The sequence below is a fragment of the Sciurus carolinensis genome, chromosome 4 (genome assembly GCF_902686445.1).
Source record: "Sciurus carolinensis chromosome 4, mSciCar1.2, whole genome shotgun sequence".
Lineage (NCBI taxonomy): Eukaryota > Metazoa > Chordata > Mammalia > Rodentia > Sciuridae > Sciurus > Sciurus carolinensis.
Window position 1 is genome coordinate 127,891,141 of NC_062216.1, and position 6,424 is coordinate 127,897,564.

Genomic DNA, 6,424 nt, shown 5'->3' on the forward strand with positions numbered 1-6,424 from the left:
GAGCTGCTATAAACATGAGTGTGGCTGCATCACTGTAGTGTGCTGATTTTAAGTTCTTTGGGCATATACTGAGGAGTGGGATTGCTGGGTCAAATGGTGGTTGCATTTTAAGTTTTCTGAGGAATCTGCTTTCCAAAGTGGTTGCACCAATTTGCAATCCCACTAGCAACATATGAGCATACCTTTTCCCCTACATCCTCACCAACATTTATTATTACTTGTATTCTTGATAATTGCCATTCTGACTGGAGTGAGATGGAATCTCAGTGTAGTTTAAATTTGGTTTTCAATATAATCTTGTCACATTTTCAGACTAAACTAGAAAAGCCATATGGTCATCTCTAGGTGCATGAAACAGTAGTAGATAAAATTGAACACTCATTCATATTTTCTAAAAAACCTCAAAAAGGAAAGAAAGCAAATTTATATAATGTGATTAAAGGCATCTACCTAAAACTTGCAGTTAACATCAAACTTTAAAAGCTATTGAAAACATTTTTTTTTTATGATCCTAAAAATTAAGCCCAGTGGCACTCTACCACTGAGCTACATCTCCAGCCTATTTCATTTTGAGACAGGTTCTCGCTAAGTTGCCCAGGTTGGCCTTGAATTTGAGATCCTTCTGTCTCAGCCTCTTGAGTCACTGGAATTACAGGCATGTGCCACTGTGCCTGGTTAAAAAGCATTTTTATTAAAGTCAAGAATAAGACGAGGATACCCTCAATCATTGCAACTATTCTATAAAGTAATAATTGTTTTAATGGTCATAAGAAGATGAAAATAAGGGGTATCAGAAGAGACAGGTTGACAGTTGTTGCATATGATATTATTATTTACATAGAAAATCTAAGTGCATCCACCGAAAAGCTTATATATAAAACAACATTCAGCAGTATTGGTGGTGATATGATTAAAAAAGAAAAGTCAATAATTGTCCCATAGGTCTGCAACTATCAAACTGAAAATAAAATAGAAAAAAGATATAATTTAAAATAGCAATTAAAATTATAAAGCACCTTGTGGGGGGATACTAGCCAAAGATATAAGATACAAGTCAAGATACAAGAGAAAAGGAGAAAATGATAAGAAATATGTATTAAAGTGGGCTGTGGGGCTGGGGTTGTGGCTCAGTGGTAGAGTGCTCACCTGGCACATGTGAGACGCTGGGTTGGATCCTCAGCACCACATATGAATAAATAAAATAAAGGTATTGTACCAACCTACAACTAAAAAAAAAAAAATTTACAAAAAAGAACATACTTCTTTTTTTGCAGGGGAAGGGGTACCAGGGATTGAACTCAGGGGTACTCAACCACTGAGCTACATTCCCAGTTCTATTTTGCATTTTATTTAAAGACTGGGTCTCACTGTCTCAGCTTCGTTTTTGCTGAGGCTGGCTTTGAACCTAAGATCCTCCTGCCTCAGCCTCCAGAGCCGCTGGGATTACAGGCGGGCGCCACCATGCTCAGCTTTTTAAGAACATCTTAAAAAAAAGGGGGGGGGTGGCTGGGGGTATAACTCTATGGTAAAGCACCGCCTAGCATGCATGAGGTCGAAAGCTCGATCCCCAGCACTCAAAACAAAATAAAAATATTATTAGAAGATGTTGCCAGGCATGGTGGTATACACTTGTAATCTCAGCTACTCAGGAGGCTGAGGCGGGAGGATCACAAGTACAAAGGCTGCCTAGGCAATTTAACAAGACCCTGTCTAAAAATAAAATAAGTTCTGGGCACGTAGCTCAGTAGTAGCTGAGCATATCCAAGCCCTGGGTTTAATCCCCAGTACCATTAAAAATTTTAAAAAGGATGGAGCAATACATCATGTTCTTATCTGGAAAGAATTCACACTGAAAAGGTGTCAAAGTGATCTATCAGTCCAAAGCAATAGGGTTCTTTTTATGAATTAGAAACATTGAGAGACAAAACAATACTGAAAAAGATAAGGAGAGTTTACTGTTAGATACTGCATCTAACTATAAGGTTCATCTGTAGATAGACCCTGTAGTCCACCATTTCCTCTTGTATGTATGTAGCCTACTGCCTCTACTGTTCATAAATTCCTAAATTTATAGTCAATGTGTATAAAACATGGGCTCAGCAGATATGATCAATCAAATTGATCATTATGATTGCTTCATGAGAGAAGAATAGGAGCTAGGAACATAGCTCAGTCACAGCATGCATGAGGCCCTGGCTCAATCCCCAGCACTGCAAAAACAACAACCACCACCACCACCACCACCCACCAAAAAATGGAAAACAGAAGAATGGGATTAAGAATAAAGGAATTTCAACACTTTGGGGAATGTTTTATTTTAAAAATATATTTGGTGCTAGTATTGTTCTGTGGATGTTACTACATATTTAAACTGGTCAACATAAAAAGCTAGTTAATTCTCAATATAGAACCAAAAAAAACCCCTGTGTTTATATTCATCATTAGCTGGGAATTTGCTTTTTAATGAACACTACTTCATTCCAGATGTTAGGAAAGAAATGGAATTTGAACTACTTCTGTAATATTAGATGGTCTCATAAAGCTTGCAAAACTCTCGGCATTCTGAGATAAATCTTGTTTGTCACCATGCCTTAAATATCGGTCAGCTGTCATTAATAAAGCAGGAATAAAGTCCAGGAAAGTCTATGGTGCAGATGGTTGCAGAATTTATATCCCAGAGACCATAAAGACATTCAAGATATTTCCATTTTTTGGCAGGAAGATGGGCCTCAAAAGCAGTGCTACTAAAATAAGCCTAAGTTTGCCCCCAGAAGAGCCTCAAGTAAGCATAATAAAGGGGACAATAACACAGGATAACCACAGAATGCAGATGTGCATCAGTAGCAGGCCTGCATTTCTGTTATTAATGGTAAAATTAGAAGCAATAGAAATTGCTTCTTCAACTAGATGCAGCTTGCTTTCTCATTCCTTATTTTCTTTAACTCCTGAAGAACTCAATTTCATTTCTTGATTCTGGTTTTTAGACATTACTACTTGACCTTGAGTTGGTTGACTTTCTGGTGGTTCCTCTTATTCCTTTGCTGTTCCAAGCTCTGCCTCCAGCCTGAGCTTCATATCCATGTTTTCTACCCCATTCTCTCTGTTTGTTGATGCATCACCTTAAATTCAGCAATCACCACCCAACTTTTTATTCCTGCAGTCTGATTCTGAGTCATTCTGCTAGGTTCCCCTCTTGGGGCCTATGGTAGTGCTTGGTACTGAAGTGGAGTTAAAAATTTCCCTCTAGTTGTCAAAGTCTCAATAATCTGAGTCTCTGGAATAAACAGACAGTACTTGGTTACCAGGAAAAAATGTGTACTAATTTTTACATGCATATGCATGGGAGCCTCACAAAATATAAGACTCAAAGAAAGGTCAAATGATTGAAGCTTATAAGATATCCTGAGCTACAGAGAGGAATAGGTGCTCGTGAATTCTGGGAGCAGATGGATACAGGTTTTGGGAGGGTGAGGGGAAGAACATACCATGAATAAAAGGTTGTCATACCATGCAGATAAAGACTCTGGTCTCAGAGCTGCACTCAGAAGAACAGGTGACAGCCTGTGGCAGTCTCAGGGGGTGTTGGATCTCTAGTCCCTACTAGAGAGACTCCATCTCAAACAAGCTCCTGTGAAATGAGCTTCCTTAGATCATCTTTAGGCAGATAAGGAGGTTTCAGGGAATGCCACCGTTTGCATCTGCTGTATACTTTATTCACCTAGATAGGTGTAAATTTTTTAACAAAGGAACAACTTTGCAGAGTTATTCCTGTGACTTCCCTTCCTCTAAAAAGCTAGCTCGAAATATGCTAATGAAGTATAATTTGGGGATGGTATATTTTTGGCTTCCATAGTACATACACATGGTAAATGTTGACTGCCAAGTCCTCGAAAGATTAAATCCTTGTTTCATCTCTTTCTCTAACACCTTGAATCCTACCATTTTATACATTTCTGCCCCCTCCTTTCTGGTTCTGTTAGAAAAAGGACAAATTCTATCATTTCTGCCCTTCGTTTCTGCTTAGAATTTTTTGAAAACAGGGCCGATGAGAAGAGGGAAAGTCAGCCCTGAAACAGGTTGGCCTGGCTTCCATCTGTTCTTAGTTGTCCTGATAAGAGTTTGAAACAAATCACCTACTTATGTGCTACTGAAGTCTGCACACTATCTACTTGGTTCAAAACCCAGATCCTCTTGCCTGGTATTTAAGGATACTCAAGATTCTTAGAACTTTTTCTTGACTCTTAAGCAAGTCAAATTGATCTGTTTATTGTTTCTCAAACAGTCCTCTTATATTTCTGCTTCTGGCTTTTTTGATAGAATTTTTCTTGTGCCCTGGAATATTCTGTTTTTTTTTTTTTTAATTTTTTTTTTTGTTGTTGTCAATGGACCTTTATTTTCTTATATGTGGTGCTGAGAATTTAACCCAGTGCCTCACACATGCTATGCAAGCGCTCTACCACTGAGCCACAACCCTAGCTCCTTGCTCAGTTTTTAAGTCTTGCCATCCTTCAAGGCATAAAATACGTGCGGATGGTCACTGAGGTCTTTGTGAACTGTGGCAGTATTTCCTCAGAATTCTGCCTTTAAACTCTTTTTGTGGTGCTGGGGACTAAATGCAGGACCATGGGCACACCAGATAAAATGCTCTACCACTAAACTAACTAAATCCCTAGCCCTGTCTTTGAACTCATGGCTGTGCATACTAGTTCATTCACTTGATACTTAATACGATCATTTACCTTCTTATGCTGATATATTTCTCCCCGGCTGATATATTTCACCAGTGCAAATAAAGCACAGGGTCTCATAACCAGAAGTCTCACTATAGTTGATCTGATAAAGAGGATATATATGTATTTTTTTGGTATGGGGGATTGAACCCAGGGGCACTCAATTACTGAGCCAAATCCCCAGTCCTTTTTGTATTTTATTTAGAGACAGGGCCTCGCTGAATTGCTTAGGGGTTCGTTAAATTGCTGAAGCTGCCTTTGACCTCGTGATCCCATCTCAGCCTCCCAAGCTGCCACTGCACTGCCCAGCCCGGCCAAAGATGATATCTTTATAAGCCACACTAAACCCCTGATGTTAATAATGTGGCCAATCAAATCAATTGAGTGACCACTTGGCTGTTTAAGGAAAAAAATTCTGAGGTATTCTAAATTTAATTACAAAGCTGGAAGGGGAGATAGAAAGGAGAGACGGAAGAAGGTTAATCAGAAATAAGTTACAGGCCCCGAAGATTATTTTACATTCCTTCTCTCTTCTTTTATTATTTATTTTTTTGAGATGGAATGTCTTTATGTTGCCCAGAATGGTCTTGAACTGAGCTCAAGCAATCTTCCCTCATCAGTCTCCCAATGAGATGCTCCACATGTGACCCTGCTGGGTTTAGGATATTTTTTGGCTTTGAGATTTTTTGTTTTAAAGTACTAGTGATTAAACCCACATGCTTAGCACATGTTCTACCACTGAACTGCACCCCCAGCTCTACATTCTTTAATGTACAGTTAAAACCTTGACTTAGCTGAGTGGGGTGGTTTATGCCTGTAATCTCAGCAACTCAGGAGGTTAAGGCAGAAGGTCTCCTTAAACCCATGAATTGGAGACCTAAGAAATATATCAAGACTCCATCTCAAACAAACCTCAAACCCCTTGCTTTACTCAAACCCTATGGCAAAACCCTAGATGCTACAGCATCCTCCCTGCAGCCCCAACCCATCCAGAAGCAAGGCTGCTTCTCCTGGTAATTGTACCCCTACCACAGAACCTTCCCCTGCTTTATGTAATCCTGCCCCTCTTATCCATAGTCAATGTAGATGCGATGTAAGTAACTTATGCCTGCTTTCCTCAGATTTTCATTATAGAAATTCTTTTTTTTTTTTTGGATCCAGCTGACATTTTTCCAAATGCTATGTGGTCTAACTGTTGGTGGCTGAAGGAACTTGTCCCAGGACTTGTCCTTTTTTTTTCTGGCTAGGATCTGTAATGTCTCAATAAAACCTTTTATTTCGGAGATCTCTCGTTCTTCAGAGTTTGTGTTTAACAATGTTTAAGAAGATTCTGTTCTAGTAGACAAGGGAGTGGAAGGAAAGGATACAATTGTATTAAAAAAAAAGGGGGAGGGGGGAATTTCTTTGTTTACAGACTAATCACAGCCTGGCCTGGGTAGCTAGTCTGCAAAGACTGCTGCTGGCTTGAGCCAACTGTTCTTCGTAAGACTGCACCAATAACACTTGCCACGCCTATGAAGGAAAACAGGTGAGTCAACTGAATGCGTAATATACTGTTGTACTTCTCTGGCATATTTTGCGATCATTATTCTGAGAAATTGCAGGTATGGCTCTGAAATGTCCTTTTGTAAAATAAATTTGTATATATAAAGGAAATTTACAATACTCTTGGAAAGTATCAGTTACCAGGGCTG